This window comes from Schistocerca piceifrons, chromosome 3, assembly GCF_021461385.2.
Source record: "Schistocerca piceifrons isolate TAMUIC-IGC-003096 chromosome 3, iqSchPice1.1, whole genome shotgun sequence".
NCBI classification, from domain to species: domain Eukaryota; kingdom Metazoa; phylum Arthropoda; class Insecta; order Orthoptera; family Acrididae; genus Schistocerca; species Schistocerca piceifrons.
The window spans coordinates 849,954,866-849,982,234 of NC_060140.1; the positions used below are offsets into that span (position 1 = coordinate 849,954,866).

Consider the following 27,369-nt stretch of genomic DNA (forward strand, 5'->3'; position numbering starts at 1 on the left):
TCTTGGAACAGTAGTGTGTAAAAGTAGGATGAAGCAAACAGCTTGGTGGAATGACACAGTCAAGGCAGCCTGTAAAAGAAGGCGTATCAAAAATGGCTACATACTAGAACTCAAGTAGACAGAGAAAGTTATGTTGAAGAAAGAAACAAAGCCAAACAGATAATTGCAGCATTCAAGAAGAAATCTTGGGAAGACTTTGGAAACAGGTTAGAGACTATCGGTCAAGCTGCTGGAAAACCATTCTGGAGTGTAATTAGCAATCTTCGAAAGGGAGGTAAGAAGGAAATGACAAGTATTTTGGACAGGTCAGGAAAACTGCTGGTGAATCCTGTGGATGCCTTGGACAGATGGAGGGAATATTTTGAAGAGTTGCTCAATGTAAGTGAAAATACGATCAGTAATGTTTCAGATTTCGAGGTAGAATGGGATAGGAATGATGATGGAAATAGAATCACATTTGAGGAAGTGGAGAAAATGGTCAATAGATTGCAGTGCAATAAAGCAGCTGGGGTGGATGAAATTAAGTCGGAACTCATCAAATACAGTGGAATGTCAGGTCTTAAATGGCTACACAGGATAATTGAAATGGCCTGGGAGTCGGGACAGGTTCCATCAGACTGGACAAAAGCAGTAATCACACCAATCTTTAAACATGGAAACAGAAAAGATTGTAACAACTACAGAGGTATCTCTTTAATCAGTGTTGTGGGTAAAATCTTCTAAAGTATTGTTGAAAGGAAAGTGCGAGTATTAGTTGAAGACCAATTGGATGAAAATCAGTGTGGGTTTAGGCCTCTTAGAGGTTGTCAGGACCAGATCTTTAGCTTACGGCAAATAATGGAGAAGTGTTATGAGTGGAACAGGGAATTGTATCTATGCTTTATAGATCTAGAAAAGGCATATGACCGGGTTCCTAGGAGGAAGTTATTGTCTGTTCTACGAGATTATGGAATAGGAGGCAAACTTTTGCAAGCAATTAAAGGTCTTTACATGGATAGTCAGGCAGGAGTTAGAGTTGACGGTAAATTGAGTTCATGGTTCAGAGTAGTTTCAGGGGTAAGTCAAGGCTGCAACCTGTCTCCACTGTTGTTCATATTATTTATGGATCATATGTTGAAAACAATAGACTGGCAGGGTGAAATTAAGATATGTGAACACAAAATAAGCAGTCTTGCATATGCGGATGACTTAGTTGTGATGGCAGATTCGATTGAAAGTTTGCAAAGTAATATTTCAGAGCTAGATCAGAAATGTAAGGACTATGGTGTGAAGATTAGCATCTCCAAAACGAAAGTAATGTCAGTGGGAAAGAAATATAAACGGATTGAGTGCCAAATAGGAGGAACAAAGTTAGAACAGGTGGACGGTTTCAAGTACTTAGGATGCATATTCTCACAGGATGGCAACATAGTGAAAGAACTGGAAGCGAAGTGTAGCAAAGCTAATGCAGTGATCGCTCAGCTACGATCTACTCTCTTCTGCAAGAAGGAAGTTAGTGCCAAGACTAAGTTATCTGTGCACCGTTCAATCTTTCGACCAACTTTGTTGTATGGGAGCGAAAGCTGGGTGGATTCAGGTTACCTTATCAACAAGGTTGAGGTTACGGATATGAAAGTAGCTAGGATGATTGCAGCTACTAGTAGATGGGAACAATGCCAGGAGGGTGTCCACAATGAGGAAATCAAAGAAAAACTGGGAATGATCTCTATAGATGTAGCAGTCAGGGCGAAGAGGCTTAGATGGTGGGGTCATGTTACAGGCGTGGGAGAAGCAAGGTTACCCAAGAGACTCATGGGTTCAGCAGTAGAGGGTAGGAGGAATCGGGGCAGAGCAAGAAGGTACCTGGATACAGTTAAGAATGATTTTGAAGTAATAGGTTTAACATCAGAAGAGGCACCAATGTTAGCACTGAATAGGGGATCATGGAGGAATTTTATAAGGGGGCTGTGCTCCAGACTGAACGCTGAAAAGCATAATCAGTCTTAAATGATGATGATGATGATGATGATGATGAGTAACTGAGATGGTGTAAGTTTCAGCCTAACTGAACCATTAACCCGAGTCATTTACAGCTTCAGATCGCGACAGACATGTGGTATAGTCTATCCAGTTTAGAGAGTGTTAGGATTTTGCAATCATTCTATTTTTATACTATTTTTGTAGGTAGTTACTTTGTTCAGCCAAAACCTAAGAATGTAAAAGCATGGTATGCGAGCTGTGTTTGGTTTCAACTAGAATTCTCGTTCTTAATTCTTCTGCCTCGTTAATTTTATTTCTGTTCTGTAATTTCTATCCGTTAGTACATTTGCTTCGCAACGGCCTTGCCGCAGTGGATACGCCGGTTCCCATGAGATCACCGACGTTAAGCGCTGTCGGGCGTGGTCGGCACTTGGATGGGTGGCCATCCGGGCCGCCATGCGCTGTTGCCATTTTTCGGGGTGCACTCAGCCTCGTGATGCCAATTGAGGAGCTACTCGACCGATTAGTAGTGGCTTCGGTCAAGAATACCATCATTACGACCGGGAGAGTGGTGTGCTGACCCAATGCCCTTCCTATCTTCATCCTCCTCGGAGGATGACACGGCGGTCGGATGGTCCTGATGGGCCACTTGTGGCCTGTAGATGGAGTGTTTTTTTTTTTTTTTAGTACATGTGCTTGTATGGGGTTAGGGGTTCCTCCATGTGGGCCTCTCGCAGGGATTCTGTTGTTCTCTGTAGGCTCCGCATTGGTCACTCTTGGCTGACACACAGTCATCTGCTGCGTCTAGAGGACCCCCTTCATTGTCGCTGTGATGCAAACATGACGGTGGCCCATATGTTGTTGGAATGTTCTCTTTTAACCGCTCTCAGGCGAACTTTTAATCTCCAGGGTGATTTATCATCTCTTTTAGGTGACAATGTCTCTATGGCAGATAGGGTTTTAAGTTTTATTCGCGCAAGCGGCTTTTATAGGTCCATTTAATTTTATTACATCACCCTCTTTTGAGCTGTATCTTTTAATTAGTTTTGTGTTGTAATTCGACTCCACCCTAATCTTTTAGGCTGGAGGTTTTAACGTGTTGCAGAGTGGCTGGCTCATCCTTTTGTTTTCGTGATCAGCCGACCACGATCCTCTGCTGTACAGTTTTAATTCTTTCTGCCTTTCTGCTCTATGTTGTTTTTGTTGCTGTGCTCCGTTTTCCATATTGCTTTATTATTGACCTTGGAGCTTTTCTTCCCCCGGAGTTTTTCTTTTAGTGCTTAGAATGACTAATGGATGGTTTCACTGTGCTCTGTGTGTTTCTGAAACAAGGGACCGATGACCATTGCAGTTTGGTCCCTTTAATCTTTAAACCAACCAACCAACAGAGCCCCTCCTGTTCCTCCCTTTCACGGTAAGCTTCAAATTAAGTACCATTTGAATGTGTACTGTTTCTTAAACGTATTGCCGTACATCTCAAATTTTTCACGATTTATTTTCACTGAGAGGCCTTGCTTTGTGTGATTTCATCACTGGGTGTGACTACCTGTACCTGCAGTTGTGATTATTTTAGCATCGCAGTTTAGTTTACATTTGCAGTTTAGTTTACATTTACAGTTTCTTCTTTGTTCCTCTCCTTATTACTTCGGAAATGGGATGCAAGATAACTTGTTCACACACCTAGTTCTTTTCCAGTCCATAGTAGGTGCATCCGTATATCTGTGTATTACTGAGTCTGAATTTTCGATACGAAAAGCATTTCGTGTCGTAATTTCCACCCAATGAATTTTCGATGTTCATCATTGATGCGCCAGACCTGTGAATCAAACATCTCCCGAATATATGTGCTGGTGGTGTCTGTTGCAATTTTTCTACTTTCTCTTCCTTCTTCTGTGTGGCATTGTTGTGCACGTGAACGGAATGTGTGCTATGCTTAGCGTAAAATTATTCCTATTTCAGGAGTATCCAATGACTTATAACACCACAAGGCAATTTGTTTAACTTTTTGACTCACTAGGTTATCTACAGCAGGCACCAGCAACCATTATGTGTTTTATGTAAATATGTAGTATTTTTCTAATTGTCTGCATAGAACAAATGTTCAGTTTGAAGTGAATTTCACTGTTACTGCTAGTGATTTATCCCACAAATCCCAATCTCTGTTTCATAGGACGAACCGTACAGCATTTTCCCTTGTACAAATGTATGTAGGCCCATTCATTTATTTTCTTATTAAGTAAAAAATTATTTTATGAAGTGCTCAACGTAGAAACAGATTGATTGTTTGATTAATGATGTTTAAAGTGTGAGTCGTTTAATTTCAGCCTGCACTGCATCCAAAATTAGCACTATTTTGGATGTGCACTATCCTTTGATGATACAGGCGTATCATCTGCCTCTTAAATTCAAATTATTTATTGTTGAGTAAGAAAATTACATGGTGCTGGAGACACTCTCAACTGGTCCCAAGACATATCCAGCAATTGCATCACTGGTTCATTTAATCTATAATTTTTAAATAAATCATGCGATAAATCAATTGCTATCCAAGCTAAAATGATATACCAACAACTATCCTTCAATGGGGACCACGAATCATACCCTGTATAAGAATTACATTTTTATTGAGTATAAGTGTAGATGAACAAGTAACCGGTTATACAAAAAATCTTAAAACAGACACACATTGTGTGCAGCCACATATATCATTCGAAGGATTTGTTTCATTTTTATAACAATTCCATAACGGTTTCTTGTGGCACACAGAGACAGTGAAAGATATATACTTTATTAATAGAAATCCGCCGACTGCCTGTATTTCTGATTTTAGGTTTTATTTCCGATATTTTTTGGAAATCTAAAAACAGAAATATGAATACATTATATTTTATATTTCATTTCATATAAATATCGGAAATAAAATTTAAAAACCGAAATAGAGGCAGTTGACTGACTTACTCATAAAATATATCGCTACATTGTTAAATGTATTAAAAAAATCCAGCTGATCAACATGCCTTTTTCCATGAAAGCCAAAACATATGACGTTTTTACATCTCTAACAGTTACAAAATGTTTCATCTCGTATGTATCTTTTGCTGTATTTATTAAGTGATATGCACCAACAATTTTAGGCATTATTCCTGTAATCTAAAACGAGTTTTGTTAACTTATAGGGAACATTTTTCATGCTACATACATTTAAATTTGAGTGGACTCTGTTAACATCATCGGCAACTGCAGTGCGGAAACTCTCTGACTAGCAACCCTGGCCTGGTGTGGAATATCTGAGAAACTATATGATGCAATGTCCTTCATGTCTTCTGTTATGATTTCTGAACAAAGTGCATATTATGCAACACCTAAATATGACAACAAGTGTCTAACGGAGTTGTCAGATCGGTTACTGCAGCTACAATGGCAGATTATCAAGATTTATGTGAGTTTGAATATGCTGCTATAGACGGCACATGAACAATTGGACTCAGCATCTCCGAGGTAGCGACGAAGTGGGTATTTTCCTGTACGACCCTTTCACGAGTGTACCATGACTATCAGGAATCTGGTAATACATCGGATCACTGACATCGCTGCATCTGCAAAAAAATCCTGTAAGAACGGGACCAACGACGACTGAAGAGAACCGTTCATTGTGACAAAAGTGCAACCCTTCCGTAAATCGCTGCAGATTCCAATTCTGAGCCATGAAAAACTGTCAGGGTGTGAGCCATTCATTGAAACATCACTGATATGGTCTTTTGGAGCTGAAGGCCCACTTGTGAGTAGTGGGACAAGGCCAGTGCGGCCCCACTCTCCATTGTTGCCATATGTACTCATGATGGCAAATCCAAGATGGTAGAGATAGATATGGAAGCCTCGCAATGACATCATGGCGGGAAGTTCAATTTTTGGCGGGAAAATACCTCCACTAACTTAACCCCCCCCTCCCCTATGGGGCATATAGCATTACCTCTGAATGAACTCGTTTTTCCAGACAAATAATGCGACACTGAATATAGTCGTGATTGCAGGAGTGTTTATTATCAGACCAGCAGTGCGGTTACACATAGCCCGTGATGCAACCTTGTGATAAAATCACCGAATTTCGAAAGTGATTCAGCTAAGGAAAATGGTATGAAATAGGTACTTACAACTCCCTCATGCTGTTGTTAGGTATTTCTCCAGTATTTGTAATGTATTCTGTCTTGATATCATGTCAGAGGTTCCAGAATATCTCCATTGGGTTATAAGTGAAGGTTGATTGAGAAGGATCACAAGCCATAGATGGTGTGCCGATTGAAGTCGTCAGAAATGTACGCTGTCTTTTCAGATCTCTAGTAGTGCGCTCTGTCTGGGATTTGGAATCAAGTCTCTCCATTCAACCACATATCTGTGTTGGATCCGATGAAGATGTCCTTTAATGATTACTGTCACTAGTGAATCATGTTTCTGGCGTGCTCATAACCTGAAATGTGTCTCCTTTTTCGAACCTATCAGCTACAGTAAAATTTTACATAGTCCCTATGCCTCTTGCAACTGCTGCAATTTCTGCAGCTTTGCACATGTGATAGTTGCAATTTACGTAGGAACTGAGCAGAAGTCGGAGAGGTCTATATCTACCACCTTCTGCAACCCAAGTAGAAACAGAGTGACCTGAGTTAGTGCGACAGGACTGTGTCTTGACCATTCAGTGGAAATGGGAACATGTTGTCATAGCTTTTTCAACAGTGTACAATGTGTAAGGCCAGCGCCAAACGTAGCCTGCTCCTGCAACATGAGGTAGTGTTTATAAAGACAGTACTGAGACTAGGGAAGGACAAGGATTTTGCTACTGCATTGTGGTGCGTTCCCAAACTACATACAAGTAGTGCTGTCTGAAGCAGATCCGTGTCCCTCAGGGCCCATTCACGTCTATCAACACAACATGCTATCTTTGTTATCCTGTACCATCCAACAGAGAAAAATTACGAACTTCAAAAGCTCCACTAACTTAATCTGATAGAAAACTCAATAAGATTTTTACCATATCTCTTTCCTCCCATATATCGAAAACAAATACCATTTGCATGCTGGCATCGAGCGCATGTGGCAATCCTATTAAATATACAGCTATTGATCCATGACACGGACCAGTGTAAAGTTGCATCGCCTGCACTGTAGGAGGATGACCCTATCCCACAAACTATACTATAAGTCGAAGAAACCTTCCCTGTGACCCTGTGTCGTTGTTTGAAACATGGTTTTTTTCTGCTGTAACACGCTTTGTCACTGTTATACATTTTGTTTTTTCTGCCACGACTTCGAGGTCTGTCTCAGGTTCTAACCTGACATTAATACGCTCTGATCCACAGCTCTTCCCAGAAAACTTGACGTTGCTTGGTATAAGTCATGTTGTTATTGCTGCTCCCATAACACACCAAACACACTGGATGATTTTAAATAAAAGACAGCTACTACATAAGGAAACTGGAAGGGTTTGGCGGCGTTGTGGAGAGTTCCAAACTACTGTCTGAAGGTGATTGACGACCTCTGAATTTCAACTCATCTGTTACAGTGATGCAATAGTTGAAGGCTCTGCATTCCGTTTTTACTGATTCCTCATATTTCAGTCATGTACGCAACCACTGTTAACGTCACTAGGCATCCCCAGAAGGTGTTGCCTCTCCAGCAAAACTCTTTCTCCAACTCAAAAAAGCTATATCAGCCAATCATTATGTGGTAACCAACAGTGTACCAGCGGGCGGGTGGGATGGAAAAGACATCATCGATGTACTGTAATAATAAGCGTTACAGTTGATAGTGTGAATAATTTTAGCAATTTTACAGTAATTTCAACACCAATCAATGATGCGACAGCATGTTCCTCAATTTCCATTCTCTTCCATTCTCTACTTTGCGAGTATCATTGCGAATGTAGATAGATGATTGTGCAGTACGTTCATTCATTGTTAATTCTCACCCTCATGCATCATCAAAGTATACCAGACAGTGCTCTACTTATTTCTTGCACCATGAGTATAGTGCGTAATTAACGATCGATCTCTATGCGGATGGGAGTCACAGAGCATTCTCGCAGTCTTAGCATAAAATTAGAGACTGAAAGACCCATCGCACTGTCTCTGTCCAGCCCGTCCTCAAGCACTGTTACTGATTTAATCTGCAGCTGACCAGAAATAGACCGCTACGTTCTGCATCTTGCGAATGATTGGAGCTAGCCGAGTCCCTGCCCATCCACGTACACAAGATTACTCCTGATGCACCCCTGTCGAGGAGGTTAGCACCCCTTATCAGTGTATAGTAACATATTTGAAAGTGCTGTGATGTAACTGCAGATGGTTAAGAAGAACAAGAAATGAGTGGTTATTATGCATGCTGAAGCTCCAGATGGATGGAGTTCGAAGCACTTTTACGTAAGTCAACCACACTATCAACTCTAAAGTAGAGTTCTAGAGTTTGGGATCAGTACCAGGAAAATATTGCTAAGAGAGAACATATATACACGCACTTCTAAGGTGACGCTACAAAGTTCCGCACTTAAAACGGGCTATAATGTTAGATCGCTCCAGTTTCCGACCTATTAGTCATATGGAATGTAACGCTGATAAGTTTCCAATACAAGAAATATATTTCCAGCACATGACTTACATTCTTCTTCCCGGTTTCTCTACGATAAACTACGGTAACAAACCGTAAAAGGAAAAAACTACTTCCTTAAAATATCGATTCTGTGTGATACATGCACAATATAGCTTTCCTGAGATGTATAGTTCACTGTTCACATCCGATCATGGTTTTGAAATTATACTATGGATGCATCAGTCCTACATAAAATGATCGTTAGTAATGGAGAATACCTCTTAGAAGGAAACAGATAAATGCATAGCAGCGGTGTTTGACTTGTGAAATTACACATCACGCCGCCACTAACTCTGTAAAAAGGACATCTGCAAAGCAAAAGTATACGCGGGGATTTCAGTGCCTCACAAACACCTATTGCTAACTTAGAATCATCTTAATTATGAAACTGAAGTCATGATTTTATACCCAAGATGTGACAAGGGAATGGAGTGCACCGTATAAATCATAGTTCGTTTAGAGAAATGTGTCACGTTTCATCACACATGAGATTGAAGTCCTCTGATGTCCAAGAGTTTTATTGTTAACGATCGCAAGTCGACACTGCCCTAAGACCCACACAGAACTTGCAGTTGTATATGAGACGAACGCAGGATATGTGACACAACTGATGCATCCTGACAGACGGGGTGGCCGAGCGGTTCTAGGCGTTACAGTCTGGCACTGCACGACTGCCACGGTCGCAGGTTCGAAACCTGCCTCGAGCATGGGTGTGTGTGATGTCCTTAGGTTAGTTAGGTTTAAGTAGTTCTGAGTTCTAGGGGACTGATGACCTCAGATGTTAAGTCCCATAGTGCTCAGAGCCAAGCCATCCTGACAGAACATCAGGAAAAAAATGGTCAAATGACCTGCATCAGTCTACCATTGCCGCGCGGGGGAGCCACGCATTCTGAGGCTTCTAGTCACAGTCTGTGCGGCTCCCCCCCCCCTGTCGGAGGTTCGAGTCCTCCCTCAGGCATGGGTGTGTGTGTTGTCCATAGTGTTATGAAATGTCCCCTTAGAAAAATTATACATGACTGTTCTTAAACTGACACACAATATTTTTAGCGCAACGCAATCTGACTTTCAAAAATCCCTACAAAAGAATGGCCCTGACTAACATTAACCTATACCTTTCACAAATCACTTACCTCACAAAAATCTTCGTTACTCGAACTACTGCAATACAGCGAGCGCCACTACTGCCAGCTAAATAAAAGATTCAAACTGCAGAAGGCACTAACTACTGATAAGCATAGCAAAAGAAAGATTTTAATAGAGAACAAACAATGTATTTACCTTAATAGTGTTGAAAAATCATAATATACATAGCAATTCATGACATCCAGTCTTACAAATTTCAAAACTCCGCCATTTCTCTCCCCACATCCACCACTGCTGGCTGCTCACCTCCAACTGCGCAACGCTACGCGCTGTTCACAGCCAACTGCCCAACACTACAATGGCAGACAACAATGCAAACCAGCCACAGACTGCACACAGCACAGCCAGAGCGCTACGTGGCGTTACCAATAAAAAAACCTAAACAGCCTACTTACATAGCCCCCATGCTCCCCACAAAAAAATTTACAAATTGTTTTGGGCAGTGGCCAATACAGATTTGAAAAAAATGTTCATAATTACAATAACAAAGAAATCAAATGCACACACCTATTGATACAATGTTGGTCAAAAGCTAAAATTTTCTCACAGTCCATAAAGACAGTCCTGATCGTCCATCACAGTAAAATTGCAGTTTTTTTTCTCAAAGTCTGAGCAGTAAAAGAAAATGCCCACGGAAGTAGTGAATTTCCATGCAGTCTTGAAGAAGTAGTGTTGTCCTTCCAACAGAAAGATAATGCTGACTCTTGACATGCAGACAGGTAATGGTCCACAACAGAGCAAACCCACAGCAGAGTCAGTCGAAGTTTTAAAGAATATTGGTAGGTAGGTCATCACAGAGCAGACCCACTATAGTCTTGGTAGAGAGTATGGTACTGGTGGGCCACCAGAGGTGCAGACCCACTGTAGTCCTTGTAGAGATGGCTAGCAGCCATCTGTTGCGACCGTGCAGGTGCACAATCACCATAGAAGAGTCTTGTGGACAATATAGCAAGTCCATAAACCACCACTTGTGCACTCACGAAGTTTTTTTCTAATTGTCCTTAGAACCAGCAATGCTGTTAACCAGTCCCTTGCTGAATTATTAACACACGTGCAAACACTATCAGTCCCTACTTCTCACATATTGTCCATATACTATGACCAACAGAAACGTGTGCAGTGAAATGTAACTTACAAGGTACTTAATTTGATGAACTGGTGTCAATTACAATTTTATAACATAAGAATACAATAACAAAGGTACAAAATACATCATTAAAGAACATAACAATACAGATAACATTTGTAGTAAAACAGGCTTTACAAAAGAAAAGAAATAAACATGTACATCAGTGTTACAAGAATTGTGACATAAGTACATACATAAAAAATCAGAATAACTTTTGAAACATCTAGTTCACACATGAGCATTAAAACAAAACAGAACAAATAACGTCTAAACATCAGAAAAATTCTACAACGCAAATCTTATTAGCTAAACACATAAAGAAAGGAAAAAACACAAATTCACATAGCATAATAACACGAAGTTACAGTTTTCAGTGCGACATTTGGTACTGCAGTCCAACCCAAAACTTCATTCTGTAGATCTTTCCTCTTATTTCAACATTTGTTTCCACCAAAAAAATCCTATCCAAGCATGCTTTCTGTATTCTGTTCACATCCTCTTTCAAAAATAGTTTTTCTCCACTGTATACTACTATTTTGGCCAAACCATTTTCTTATAGCTTCCCAATGCATTTCTTCCAATTCATCACAACTCGTTCTCACGTATAGCCTACCCCATCCTAAGCTAACTTACATCTACTGAGCTCAGATGCTAAACTAAGGGACGAGGCAATGCAGCAGCACAAAACAATTAACACAAACAGCAATGACAAAAAAATGGAAATTGGCAAAGAAAGCTACAGTAAATCTAAATTACCAAGCAAATGCAACATTACAACTAATATGAGCCAATGTGCAGCAACAAGAAAAATAAATCAATAGTAAAACTGGCTTAACAGAGTAATGTAAAGTGAAATTTTGTAGCACTATGCCTGGCAAACAGCAGCAGCAAATGCAATAACTTATATTTAAACATAACATAGCTCAAGCAGAAAAAATATTACAGTAAAAATGGCCATGTTTAATACCTATGTCACATCTTAACACTAGAGTGATGCATCACAAAAACTTACTCTGCAAGAAAGTTACCAAGTCATTAAAAATTATTTATGCAATTCCTGTGAAGGGAAATGTCTATTTGTGTTCTCTTTTCTAGGAAAGTACATCATAAACGTATTCTTTACTGGGTCTGTAGACAGAAAATAGTGATATTAGTACATCTATTAAATTTTATAATAACCAATGCTGCAGTGCACCTAGAAACTAGATATTAAAGAAAATGAGCAAATATGTACAAAGGAAGGCATGAAACATCATTCATTAGCCATATGGCATTTCATAAGGTAGTAAAAAAATCTCTCAACTAGAAAGACAGTAGTCATAATCAGATGTATAGACATAAAAATATTTCTCGTTATTTCATTAGGCATTTCAGTAAATATCATAAATTAAGAGCTCCACAGTGTTATCATATGTTTTCAAGTTTGAGCATGTAGTATTTGCGATGCTTTCTACAAAGTAATGTCAATAGCGAGGAAATGGCCCCTTTTTTTTCTCCACCTGTGCCTCTGAAAGGCACACACTAATGGCTTTTTTCCAGGCAACTGTCGCGCAGCTGGGTGCCCACGACTCATTACGTGAAGGTGGTCACTTAACTTTCTTACTGATATATTTACGACACCAGTTTGCATTACAGTGACAGTCTCATATAAAAAATTTCACAGGTCGAGAATTTGTGTTGCAAATGTGTAGAAACAAAATCCAATGAATATAACAGTGTTCAAAAAGTTTTCGTCGGCATTGTGATACATTCGCGCATTTACACACATTTCGTAACTCTTAAAGTACGATTCTTGGTTTCCAACATCCTTTTCCACAAATCAGAGTCCCTAACCACTACTCATTATTCATATATGTATTCGTCGACACTTCTTCAATATTTCATCAAAATAAATGCGTAGCATAATCAAATTCCTCATTTACGATAGCATCATCTTATTGATCATAAACATACCTCAACAGCACAATACACATCGTCCTCGTAAAAATAAGATCATAACACCTCAGTCAAATCTCAAAAACGTCGTAGCTTTCTGCAATAATGTCAAAACCTGAAAAAAATTCTCTGCTCATTTCAATAGTGTGATCTACCTCAAACGTACTTTAAAAATCGTGATCCCATACCAAATACATCATTCAAAGCTCTCATAGTATCACAGTGGTTCTGAAAAAATATGAACAGTTCACAAAGTACAGACAAAATACAATTTCGTAAGTGTGAAGTTATCCAACTGTGTAATTACGCAAACATCTGTCACTGATGTAAAAAAAAAGTTTGTCTCTCTCAGTTAAATGATCAGATAGCTGTGTAATTTATGTGTTAGAGAAATATGATACCTATGTGTAAAGTTGTATAAGCAAATGCCATATTAGCTAGGGCTTCTTGTGCTTGCCAGACACATGGTACACATATTAAGCGTGCACCCCCCTGAGAATAAATGTAATTATATCCTCAGGTGTTACAGATTACAGCAATGGAATGAAATGCATCACGGAAAACCTTTGTATCATTGTACTTCAAATATCTTTAAAAATAAATGATTTAAGTGCAAAATTAATCACTCAAATACGTGTCCTGTAGCACTAAATGTGCGTCTTGCTGTAAGATAATCTCTGTGGAAGTGTCGCAGTTATTGTCCTCCGAAAGCTAGGTTCTGCAGAAGCCAATGTACTTACCTCATGATAAACAAAAGTGAAATGCTTTGCGTATAGATATCTTAGTTATTACGCTTATTGCTGTGATGAAGAAAGTACTGTGCTGTAACGTATTGTTGTGCTACTGAAAAGGCAGTCTCATTGTAGCTATACCACAAAAGTTGAAACATCCCCTTAGAAAAATTATACAAGACTGTGCTTATACTGACACACAATATTTTTAGCGCAACGCAATCTGACTTTCAAAAATCCCTACAAAAGAATGGCCCTGACTAACATTAACCTATGTTGTTGTTGTGGTCTTCAGTCCTGAGACTGGTTTGATGCAGCTCTCCATGCTACTCTATCCTGTGCAAGCTTTTTCATCTCCCAGTACCTACTGCAACCTACATCCTTCTGAATCTGCTTAGTGTATTCATCTCTTGGTCTCCCTCTACGATTTTTACCCTCCACGCTGCCCTCCAATACTAAATTGGTGATCCCTTGATGCCTCAGAACATGTCCTACCAACCGATCCCTTCTTCTGGTCAAGTTGTGCCACAAACTTCTCTTCTCCCCAATCCTATTCAATACTTCCTCATTAGTTATGTGATCTACCCATCTAATCTTCAGCATTCTTCTGTAGCACCACATTTCGAAAGCTTCTATTCTCTTCTTGTCCAAACTATTTATCGTCCATGTTTCACTTCCATACATGGCTACACTCCATACGAATACTTTCAGAAATGACTTCCTGACACTTAAATCAATACTGGATGTTAACAAATTTCTCTTCTTCAGAAACGCTTTCCTTGCCATTGCCAGCCTACATTTTATATCCTCTCTACTTCGACCATCATAAGTTATTTTGCTCCCCAAATAGCAAAACTCCTTTACTACTTTAAGTGCCTCATTTCCTAATATAATTCCCTTAGCATCACCCGACTTAATTAGACTACATTCCATTATCCTTGTTTTGCTTTTGTTGATGTTCATCTTATATCCTCCTTTCAAGACACTGTCCATTCCATTCAACAGCTCTTCCAAGTCCTTTGCTGTCTCTGACAGAATTACAATGTCATCGGCGAACCTCAAAGTTTTTATTTCTTCTCCATGAATTTTAATACCTACTCCGAATTTTTCTTTTGTTTCCTTTACTGCTTGCTCAATATACAGATTGAACAACATCGGGGAGAGGCTACAACCCTGTCTCACTCCTTTCCCAACCACTGCTTCCCTTTCATGTCCCTCGACTCTTATAACTGCCATCTGGTTTCTGTATAAATTGTAAATAGCCTTTCGCTCCCTGTATTTTACCCCTGCCACCTTTAGAATTTGAAAGAGAGTATTGCAGTCAACATTGTCAAAAGCTTTCTCTAAGTCTACAAATGCTAGAAACGTAGGTTTGCCTTTCCTTAATCTTTCTTCTAAGATAAGTCGTAAGGTCAGTATTGCCTCACGTGTTCCAGTGTTACTACGGAATCCAAACTGATCTTCCCCGAGGTTGGCTTCTACTAGTTTTTCCATTCATCTGTAAAGAATTCGTGTTAGTATTTTGCAGCTGTGACTTATTAAGCTGGTAGTTCGGTAATTTTCACATCTGTCAACACCTGCTTTCTTTGGGATTGGAATTATTATATTCTTCTTGAAGTCTGAGGGTATTTCGCCTGTTTCATACATCTTGCTCACCAGATGGTAGAGTTTTGTCAGGACTGGCTCTCCCACGGCCGTCAGTAGTTCCAATGGAATATTGTCTACTACGGGGGCCTTGTTTCGACTCAGGTCTTTCAGTGCTCTGTCAAACTCTTCACGCAGTATCGTATCTCCCATTTCATCTTCATCTACATCCTCTTCCATTTCCATAATATTGTCCTCAAGTACATCGCCATTGTATAGGCCCTCTATATACTCCTTCCACCTTTCTGCTTTCCCTTCTTTGCTTAGAACTGGGTTTCCATCTGAGCTCTTGATATTCATACAAGTCGTTCTCTTATCTCCAAAGGTCTCTTTAATTTCCCTACAGGCGGTATCTATCTTACCCCTAGTGAGATAGGCCTCTACATCCTTACATTTGTCCTCTAGCCATCCCTGCTTAGCCATTTTGCACTTCCTGTCGATCTCATTTTTGAGACGTTTGTATTCCTTTTTGCCTGTTTCACTTACAGCATTTTTATATTTTCTCCTTTCATCAATTAAATTCAGTATTTCTTCTGTTGCCCAAGGATTTCTACTAGCCCTCGTTTTTTAACCTACTTGATCCTCTGCTGCCTTCACTACTTCATCCCTCAAAGCTACCCATTCTTCTTCTACTGTATTTATTTCCCCAATTCCTGTCAATTGCTCCCTTATGCTCTCCCTGAATCTCTGTACAACCTCTGGGTCTTTTAGTTTATCCAGCTCCCATCTCTTTAAATTCCCACCTTTCTGCAGTTTCTTGAGTTTCAATCTACAGGTCATAACCAATAGATTGTGGTCAGAGTCCACATCTGCCCCTGGAAATGTCTTACAATTTAAAACCTGGTTCCTAAATCTCTGTCTTACCATTATATAATCAATCTGATACCTTTTAGTATCTCCAGGGTTCTTCCATGTATACAACCTTCTTTCATGATTCTTAAACCAAGTGTTAGTTATGATTATGTTGTGCTCTGTGCAAAATTCTACCAGGCGGCTTCCTCTTTCATTTCTGTCCCCCAATCCATATTCACCTACTATGTTTCCTTCTCTCCCTTTTCCTACACTCGAATTCCAGTCACCCATGACTATTAAATTTTCGTCTCCCTTCACAATCTGAATAATTTCTTTTATTTCATCATACATTTCTTCAATTTCTTCGTCATCTGCAGAGCTAGTTGGCATATAGACTTGTACTACTGTAGTAGGTGTGGGCTTCGTATCTATCTTGGCCACAATAATGCGTTCACTATGCTGTTTGTAGTAGCTTACCCGCATTCCTATTTTCCTATTCATTATTAAACCTACTCCTGCATTACCCCTATTTGATTTTGTGTTTATAACCCTGTAGTCACCTGACCAAAAGTCTTGTTCCTCCTGCCACCGAACTTCACTATTTCCCACTATATCTAACTTCAACCTATCCATTTCCCTTTTTAAATTTTCTAACCTACCTGCCCGATTAAGGGATCTGACATTCCACGCTCCGATCCGTAGAACGCCAGTTTTCTTTCTCCTGATAACGACATCCTCTTGAGTAGTCCCTGCCCGGAGATCCGAATGGGGGACTATTTTACCTCCAGAATATTTTACCCAAGAGGACGCCATCATCATGTAATCATACAGTAAAGCTGTATGCCCTCGGGAAAAATTACGGCTGTAGTTTCCCCTTGCTTTCAGCCGTTCGCAGTACCAGCACAGCAAGGCCGTTTTGGTTATTGTTACAAGGCCAGATCAGTCAATCATCCAGACTGTTGCCCTTGCAACTACTGAAAAGGCTGCTGCCCCTCTTCAGGAACCACACGTTTGTCTGGCCTCTCAACAGATACCCCTCCGTTGTGGTTGCACCTACGGTACGGCTGTCTGTATCGCTGAGGCACGCAAGCCTCCCCACCAACGGCAAGGTCCATGGTTCCTGGGGGGAGAACATTAACCTATACGTTTCACAAATCACTTACCTCACCAAAAATCTTCGTTACTCGAACTACTGCAATACAGCGAGCGCCACTACTGCCAGCTAAATAAAAGATTCAAACTACTGAAGGCACTAACTACTGATAGGCATAGTTAGCAAATGAAAGATTTTGATAGAGAACAAACAATGTATTTACCTTAATAGTCATAATTGACATCCAGTCTTACAAATTTCAAAACTCCGCCATCTCCCTCCCCACATCCACCACTGCTGGCGGCTCAACTCCAACTGCACAACGCTACGCGCTGTTCACATCCAGCTGCCGCTGCCCAACACTACAATGGCAGACAACAATGCAAACTAGCCACAGACTGCACACGGCACAGCCAGTGATTTTCATACAGAGCGCTACGTAATGTTGCCAATAAGAAAACATAAACAGCCTACTTACAAAGTTACTACTAAAACATGTTATACTTTCCAGAATAATACAGAAAAACTGTGCAGATATAAAACAGAAACCCTGCGAAAGCAACATTGTAAATTGTCACACATTTGTAGCGTCGTGATAAAATCGTGTAGCTGTCACATAAACTAACCACTGTCTCATCTGGTATCTCACAGAAAGTACTTTAAATCCAGAATGTATTTTCAAGTAAACCAAAATGTTGCATTAAAATCTCATTAGCAGTATCAGTATATGTTCTAAGTATGTAAGCCTTATAGTCATTACATAATCGTGCAACTAACAAGCAACAATGTACACACACAATAACACTGTGACGTCTGTTCACTATAACAATGCATTCGTAATTTTTGTTTAAATAAGATCTCTTGGCTCTTGATTGGATATTTAACTTCAAACATTGTTGCATGGTAACAGTTTCTAAGTCTGACAATGCATACTAGAAATGTGAAGTGAAAAGTTTTATGGCATAGACAAAGTTAAAAAGCAGATTATCTTTCAATAAACGGTTTTACATGTGAAATGTGGTGTAAACTTTACTCTTCCTAGGAAGCAGGGTTTCAACTTCAACGCAATTATCATGTGGTATACGTCGGATTCTGTAAGGTCCATTGTAAACTAGAAAGAATTTGTGACTCAAGTGTTTCTTCTTATGTGACAATGAATGAGCTTTAATGAGAACTTTCTGACCGATATATAATTTCTTTGCATTTGCTTTACCGTGTAGTTTTCTCCTTTTGTCTGCTGCAGATTTTATATTTTTAAGAGGCAAATCAATTATGTCTTTGTGTCGAAGTTTACGTGTATTCAGGAAAGGTACAAGCTCTCTGATTCTGTTTGGTGGTTCTTCATTCTTCAGTACAAGAGTAGGTGGTAAAGCAGTGGAATCATGAGGCATTTCATTCAGCACATTTTGAAATAAGTGTAAATATCTGTCCCAATGCTGATGCTTTCTGTGACAATAAAGTCTGCAAAGCTTATCGATTTCTTTCATAATCTGTTCAGATGGGTTACAATGTGGTGAGTACAATGAATTAAAAACAGGTTTGATTTTATGATTCCGAAGCATGCGTGACCAAACAGCAGATCTGAATTGCGGTCCATTATCTGAAATGACTTTACTAACGTGTCCAACTTCACGTAAGAAATTTTTAACAAAGGCGTTGGATGCAGACCATCCAGTGGCTTTACGTAACGGTGTGAAAGAAACAAATTTTGAAGTAAGTTCAACAGCGACGAGAACGTACGAAAATCCAATCGTTGTTCTGACAAGCGGTCCCAAGAGATCAACAGCAGCAAATTCTTTTAATTTAGAAGGAATAATAGGAAACAACGGAGCACGATGTGAGATAGTAGATGGTTTCGCCTTTTGACAAAGTTTGCAAATAGACAAGACTCTTCGAATTCTCTTTTCCATATTGTTAAAATAACAAGTCGTTCGAAGAATATGATAACATTTTCGTGGACCAAAATGTGCATAGCTGAAATGAATGTACCAAATGAGCTTATTAACAAAATCGTCTGGAATGCAAAATACCCATAGCTTGTCATCAACAGTGCAGCGTTTGAAGAGTATGTTGTTTCTAACCAGGTAATAATGCCGAATCTGAGTGTGTGTCTTTTCATGGCATTTACTTTTGATGTCTTTCCAAATCGGATCTTTATCTTGTTCATGAGCAATGTCCTTTAAAGATGTGGTGATGAAGTTTTCAAAGGCGACTTTCTGAATGTAAAGAATACTGAAATTTTTCTCGAGGTTGCCCTCTGTGTTACTTTTCTCAAGCCCAGCCGGTGCGCGTGACAGTGCGTCCGCAACAATGTTCTCCTTGCCGGGAATGTAGACTATTGTAAAGTGGAATTCTTGCAGAAACAATGCCCAACGTTTTAACCTGTCATGATTTAATTTTGAAGACATAAGAAATTGTAATGCACGATGATCACTGTATACTTTTACGTGCTTACCAGAAAGAAAGAAACGGAATTTGTTAAATGCCCAAACGATAGCTAAAGCTTCTAATTCAGTAACGGAATAATTTTTTTCAGATTTTGTTAGCACTCGGCTAGCAAAAGCAATAGTTTTCTGAACAGTAGTGTTATTTTCTGTGGCTTCTTGAAATAAATGGGCACCAAGACCGACTTTAGAAGAATCCGTGCTGAGGCAGAAATCTTGTGACAGATCTGGATGAGCTAGTATTGGCGCATTAAGTAGCGATTCTTTCAAAGAACTGAATTCCAACTGTGCTTGTTCGTCCCAGTTCCAAATAGTATTTTTTCCAGTGAGAGAACAAAGTTTTGGTGTAACAAGAATTTGCATATTCAGAAAACGACGGTAAAAATTTACGAGACCTAGAAAACTGCCGTTTTTTTGTGGATGAAACTGGAATGGTTCTGATTGCTTCTAACTTTTCAGGGTCCGGCTGAATGCCTTCAGAAGAAATAATATGTCCCAAAAACCTCACCTTTGACCTACCGAATTCAGACTTTTCCAAGTTAACTGTAATTCCAGATTCTGCAAAAATATGTAACACGCTGTTGAGGATGCGATTGTGTTGTTCCCATAAGGCTTCTGCTATCAGAATATCGTCCACATATAAGGTGATGTGACGTTTTAAGAACTCAGGTAATATGGAATTTAACCCGCGAATGAATGCTGCCGAAGAAATGTTCAAACCAAAAGGAAGTTTCCGAAACTGATAACAAACGCCGAAACAAAGGAAAGCTGTGTATTTTCTACATTCTGGATGAAGTTCGATCTGATAAAAGCTGGATCTGAGATCAATGGAAGACAACACTTTTACACCATTAAAATTTTGAAGAAGTTCTTCCAACGTTTGCGGCCTGTCTGTTTCAGGAATAATGATAGTATTGATTTGTCTCGAATCCCAGACAAGCCTGATCGGTCCATTTTTCTTCTCAACAACATGTAATGGATTGTTGTATGAGCTTACTGCAGGCTCAATAATGCCCTCGTCAAGCATAGATTGTATTTATGTTCTAACACGGTCCCTACAATGTGCTGGAATTACGTATGGTCTAACACAAAATTTAGTATGCTCACGAACACGAAATTGGTATTGAAATCCCTTGATTGTTCCTGTTTTGTGAGTAAAAACTGTGGAATGTGCTTGTAAAATCTCAAAAAGGTCCTGCCTATCAGTGTCATTAGAATTCTCAATTGTTTGAATTTTATTCAGAATTAACTCATTAGTTTCAAATATGCCGTCGATATCATCCCTGTCAGTACTTGCATAGTGATTGTTAGTGTCTAGTTCCGTAGAAAATTCCGAACTGTTGTCTAACAGAAGGTAAAGCCGATTAATTTCCTCGTCATGGTTTGAGAGCCAATCTTCAAATTTCAAAGCTATTGACCTACCTTCTTTCTCTAAACTTATTTCAGCATCGTGAAAGTTTAGATTACTTTGTATTCATTCAAAAAGTCTACTCCCAATATAATTTCCGTCTACAATAATGGAACAATAAGAAAGTTCATAGAGAAGCTGAGGCTTCGACAAAAGAATTCTAAGTTGGTTAGTTGGTGTACATCTATACTTTTTCCAAAGATTGCACTTTGTCATTTAATCTTACGTAACGGAAGTGTGGGACAATCGTTCGGTTTGTTGCATTTGCTAAAAGCTGTTTCACTAATTACTGAAATGGGACTGCCAGAGTCAAGTACTGCCGTAAATTTTACGTCATTTACAGTAATGTGAATCACAGGATATGCAATGTTGTTATGTTTTACGTCGTGCTCCTGGAGTAAGATGTCCCTAATGTCTTCCATTTTTACGTAATTACTAGCTACGGCAGCTGCGTCGTCAGTTTCGTAAGTACGTTTTGTGGCTGCCAGCGGTATGAGTCATTGCCTATTGTGTCTTTGTTGGCGCGCGTCGTTATTGGGATTTGGAGACCTAACTTCTGAAAATTCACCTTGTTGAGAGGGCCCTGCTCTGTTTGAATCCCGCCAGTTCTGATGCAATCCAGGTCTGTCGTTACGATCATATCGTCTGTCGTCATGTCGGCAGATTCCACAGTTTCTTTCTTGTCGGTCACGTGGTGGAGAATTTCCCCCTGAATCGTAACTGCGCGCTGGACCATTGCATCTGAAGTTATTCTGTCTCCCATGATAATTATTATTTTGGTTCCCAAATTGTCTGTTTCTCTGATTGTCTCTGTGATAGTTACTACCGCGGAGAGGTGATCTTTCCCTGTAATTATTACTACTCTGCCAACGGTTGTCATATGGGTGGTGTCTGTTTTGGTCACGATTTGTGTTGTGAGAATAGCCTTGTCGTGTCCAGTTATTATTTCTTTCATCTTTGAATTGCGACGGATGTGACTTGTAATTGTTGTGTTCCTGTTCGTTCCGCGATTGTCAGTGTCAATTTCTAATTCTTGTAAGAGTCCCTGAAAAGCTTCAATGTCGTCTTTGCAACGTCCTGCCAAAATAATATGTCGTAAATGTTTAGGTAATTTGATTAAGCAAATGCGGATGAGTTCTGAGGGGCTGTATGGGTTTGACAGGTACTGATTCTTGTGCAACATGTCTTCAAAATATTTCACAAGACTGGAAAATTCAGATTGTTCGAAATGTTTCATCATTATGATGCTATGTTTTACTCGGACTTGTGTAGCTTGAGACCAATATGCTGAGAGGAAGGCATGGTAAAATTCTCCTTCACTGTGACATGAATGACCGATCGCATTCTTACAGGTGGTTCATTCTCTAAATAGCCACACATAAATTCTAATCTGTGCTCTAATGACCAGTTGGGAGGAAAAAATGAAAGAATTGATGGAGCCACGCCTGTGGATGAATGTCGTTGCCAGAATTCTTAAATGTTTTAAATTTACGTGTAGTAATGAACAGCTTATAGTCAAAATCATCATATCGGCGAGTCGCATGTCGGTCATTGTAAAGGCGTTTCGGCGGTTCCATTTCAAAATTCGGTGCACCTTGCCAATTTCTTTCATAATTTCCGAAGTGTCCTGTGTTATTATTTTGTGGTTGTTCCGTATTTCTATGTCCCTCATCCCGTACTGGAGCGCGAGTGTCCTCTGAAATATGTAATTCTTGTATTACTTGTGCCAACTGATCTTGTACTTCCCGGATTTCTCTTTTGTACTGTGTATTGATCTGATTTTGATTTTGTTGGAATTTTCTAATTTGTTCATACTCTTCAGTGTCCGTGAAGGCTACAGGTCTTGTGTCATTCAGATCATCATCTGCCTTTGTAGATAAGTTAGTGAACTGATCTGAAAGTTCGGCTACTTTATCCGATAGTGAAATTATTTCCTCTGTGTGTTTTTCTGAATCAAGTTTCAGAGTGTCTATTTGTGTTGAAATCGTATCTACTGTGCCCTTTAAGTTTTCCTGAGTTTTTGCAAGTTGCGTAACCGAATCGGTAGATGCAACTGAGTCAATTTTAGCCCACAAGGTCTCATGATTTTCATGAACAATGGTTTGCAGTTCTTTTATGGCTGCTTCGTGATTCTGTAATGCGTTTTCATGACGCGAAAAAATAGGTTGGAAATGCTCACAAATTTGTGTTTTTACGTCATTACAGACTTTTTGACATTTCGATTCAATGTTATGTAACTCAGTAGTTAAATCTTCACGTGTTTGTTCAAGTGTGGTGTCTAACTTCCGGAGATTTAGTTCCATTGTGTCTAACTGTTGCTGTGTTTGTCTTTGGTATTGTTCCATTGTGTCTAACTTTTGAAGCTTTTGCTGTGTTTGTCTCTGATTTTGTTCCACTGTGTCTAACTTTCGAAGATTTTGTTCCATTGTGTCTAACTTTTGAAGCTTTTGCTGTGTTTGTCCCATTTGTTGTATTAATTGTAATAACAATGCACTGGTGTCTGAAACATGTTCCTCAGTGCTTTTCGGCAGTGAATTTGCTGTGTTTGTCCCATTTGTTGTATTAATTGTAATAACAATGCACTGGTGTCTGAAACATGTTCCTCAGTGCTTTTCGGCAGTGAATTTGCACCGGCAACATTCACATTTTGACAAGCAGAAAATGTGTCTTGACTTATTTGAGAAAACGGTGAGAACCCAAAACCTGAATCTACAGTATTTGCGAGATTGTGTCCTGTCATTTCGGATTCCTGAGGCCAGCTATTGCCGACCGATCGATCGATAATGCTTTCCTGTTCACTAATTGTTTCACTGTTTACGCCATTATTTGCCGCCCGCTCCATTTCCCTATGCACAGTTACCAAATCACTAGTTTGAACATTAGTTAATTCATTACACGGTGGCGCTAACACACTGCTTTCGTCTTCACTGTCATTTCTCAGTTTACTTTGGAGCCTAGTATTACGTTTTTCACACGCCATTATTGTCCCAATATTTCACACGATATCCTGGGTTCGATTCCCGGCGGGGTCAGGGATTTTCTCTGAAGTAGTTCTAAGTTCTAGGGGACTGATGACCGTAGATGTTAAGTCCCATAGTGCTCAGAGCCATTTGAACCATTTTTTCACATGATAACACAGAAAAGCACAATTTGAAGAGCAAAATAATAAAACACATTAACATAGCACTGAAAATAATATCTAGTTAATCGCAAGCGCAGCTGCGAAATACTTGGTGCAAATCTACATGCATGCCACAACAACAATGAAAGACTGCAACTACAAAGGAGATTCTCTCTACAATTACGCGCTAGCAATAAACAATAGCTACACTAATTACACAAACTACAAGAAAAAAAATCAGAAGATTCCAGTGAGGTATCCTCGGCTAAGGGTCGACATACGAAACGTCCCCTTAGAAAAATTATACATGACTGTGCTTAAACTGACACTCAATATTTTTAGCGCAACGCAATCTGACTTTCAAAAATCCCTACGAAAGAATGACCCCGACCAACATTAATCTATACCTTTCACAAGTCACTTACCTCACAAAAATCTTGGTTACTCGAACTACTGCAATACAGCGAGCGCCACTACTGCCAGCTAAATAAAAGATTCAAACTGCGGAAGGCACTAACTACTGATAGGCATAGTTAGCAAATGAAAGATTTTAATAGAGAACAAACAATGTATTTACCTTAATAGTGTTGAAAAATCATAATATACATAGCAGTTCATGACTTCCAGTCTTACAAATTTCAAAACTCCGCCATTTCTCTCCCCACATCCACTCTACTGGCGGCTCACCTCCAACTGCGCAACGCTACGCGCTGTTCACAGCCAACTGCCCAACACTACAATGGCAGACAACAATGCAAACCAGCCACAGACTGCACACAGCACAGCCAGTGATTTTCATATAGAGCGCTACGTGGCGTTACCAATAAAAAAACCTAAACAGCCTACTTACAGCGTAAGTTACTTTCAATTAGATTAAGTAGTGTGTAGGCTTAAGACCTTCAACAAATTTCCAAAATTTCAAGTCTGCCATTAAATTGTACCTCGTTACAACTCCGTCTCAACCAACCACTCCATCCACTCTAGTCATCCTTAAACGCAGATCCAAGTAAGTTTAGAGGCAGATAGTTCTCTTCCTTTCCAGGAAAGCATCAAAGACTAATGTCAACTCACGTGTATAGCCATTACCTCAATAGACATACAGTAGAATACTGCCTCGACGAAAAAAATGATGCTTTCCCTGGTTCCCAATGCTTCCATGTCAACTTTTTCTCGTATTCCCCTTGCTGTCACATACTCGTTCCCATGTACAAGAATTCTTCCACACCAGCCAGAAGACACACAGGTACGTCCTGCATTTCCCCTCATTTCAGTGTATTTTCTCTCAATTTACAGGGTGATCAAAAAGTCAGTATAAATTTGAAAACTGAATAAATCACGGAATAATGTAGATAGAGAGGTAAAAATTGACACACGTGCTTGGAATGACAGGGTTTTATTAGAACCAAAAACATACAAAAGTTCAAAAAATGTCCGACAGATGGCGCTTCATCTGATCAGAATAGCAATAATTAGCATAACAAAGTAATACAAAGCAAAGATGACGTTCTTTACAGGAAATGCTCAATATGTCCACCATCATTCCTCAACAATAGCTGTAGTCGAGGAATAATGCTGTGAACAGCAGTGTAAAGCATGTCCAGAGTTATGGTGAGGCATTGGCGTCGGATGTTGTCGTTCAGCATCCCTAGAGATGTCGGTCGATCACGACACATTTGCGACTTCAGGTAACCCCCAAAGCCAATAATCGCAGAGACTGAGGTCTGGGGACCTGAGAGGCCAAGCATGACGAAAGTGGCGGTTGAGCACACGGAGCCGGCCGGTGTGGCCGAGCGGTTCTAGGCGCTTCAGTCCGGAACCGCGCAGGTTCGAATCCTGCCTCGGGTATGGATGTATGTGATGTCCTTAGGTTTAAGTAGTTCTAAGTTCTAGGGGACTGATGACCTCAGATGTTAAGTCCCATAGTGCTCAGAGCCATTTGAACCATTTTTTGAGCACACGATCATCACCAAACGACGCGCGCAAGAGATCTTTCACCTGTCTAGCAATATGTGGTGGAGCGCCATCCTACATAAACATCGTACTTCCAACAGGTGTTTATCAGCCAGGCTGGGCTTGATGCGATTCTGTAACATATCGGCGTTACCTCTCACCCGTCACGGTAGCAGTTACCTGCTGTACAGCGACGTCTGTCGGACTTTTGTGAACTTTGTTTTTTTTTTTTGTCTAATAAAACCCCATGTCATTCCAAGCATGTGTGTCAATTTTTACCTCCCTATCTGCATTATTCCGTGGTTTATTAAGTTTTCAAATTTATACTGACTTTTTAATTACCCAGTATATGTATTTTCTGCAATTCTATCAATTTTTTTATGTCTCTTCTACCTATGCACCAATGACATGATGTCTCTTCCCGTGTTCTAAAATTGCTTGTAAATGTAGTACAGCTGCTAAGGTCTAGCGCAAATGCACTGATCAGGAGGCGTAGTCTAGCACTGTACTCGATTGCATCCAGTCGCCTCCACCCCACATATTCCACATTTGCTGTGTGTTTGCTGTTTTCTGTATGTCTGTGTATATGCATATTTCCCAGATGAATCAGTCGAAATGGAATGCAGAGCCACCAGCTATTCTGTCACTGTGACAGATGAGTTTAAATGTAGAGGTCGTCAATCACCTTCAGACAGCAGTTTGGAAACTCTCCACAATACCGCCAAACTCTTCGAGTTTCCTTATGTTGTAGCTGTCTTTTATTTAAAATCATCCACTGCGTGTGGTGTGTTATGGGAGCAGCAGTAACAACATGACTTATACCATGCATCGTCTAGTTTCCTGTGAGAAGCAATAGATCAGAAGGTGTTAACGTCAGTTTAGAACCTGAAACAGACATCGAAGACGCGGCAGAAAAACAAAATGTATGGCAGTGTACAAAGCGTGTTACAGCAGAAAAAAACAATGGTTCAAACAACGACACAGGGTCACAGGGAGGGTTTCTTCGACTTATAGTATAGTTTGTGGGATAGGGTCATTCATCTACAGTACAGGCGATGCAACTTTACACTGATCCGCGCCATGGATCAATAGCTGTTTATTTAATAGGATTGTCACATGTGCTCGATGCCAGCATGCAAATGGTATTTGTTTTTGATATATAGGAGGAGAGAGATATGGTAAAAATCTTATTGGGTTTCCTATTGGATGAAGTTAGTGGAGCTTTTATAGTTCGTAATTTTTCTCTGTTGGATGGTACAGAATAACAAAGATAGCATGTTGTGTTGATAGACGTGAATGGGCCCTGAGGGACACGGATCTGCTTCAGAAAGCACTACTTGTATGTAGTTTGGGGACGCACCACAATGCCGCAGCTAAATACCAG

The 27,369-nt window shown here is 39.9% G+C and overlaps 1 pseudogene; it reads left to right on the plus strand.

Moving 5' to 3' along the window:
• The first annotated feature begins 2,311 nt into the window (after positions 1-2,311).
• On the plus strand, positions 2,312-2,429 carry LOC124790452 (annotated as a pseudogene).
• Positions 2,430-27,369: the final 24,940 nt, after the last annotated feature.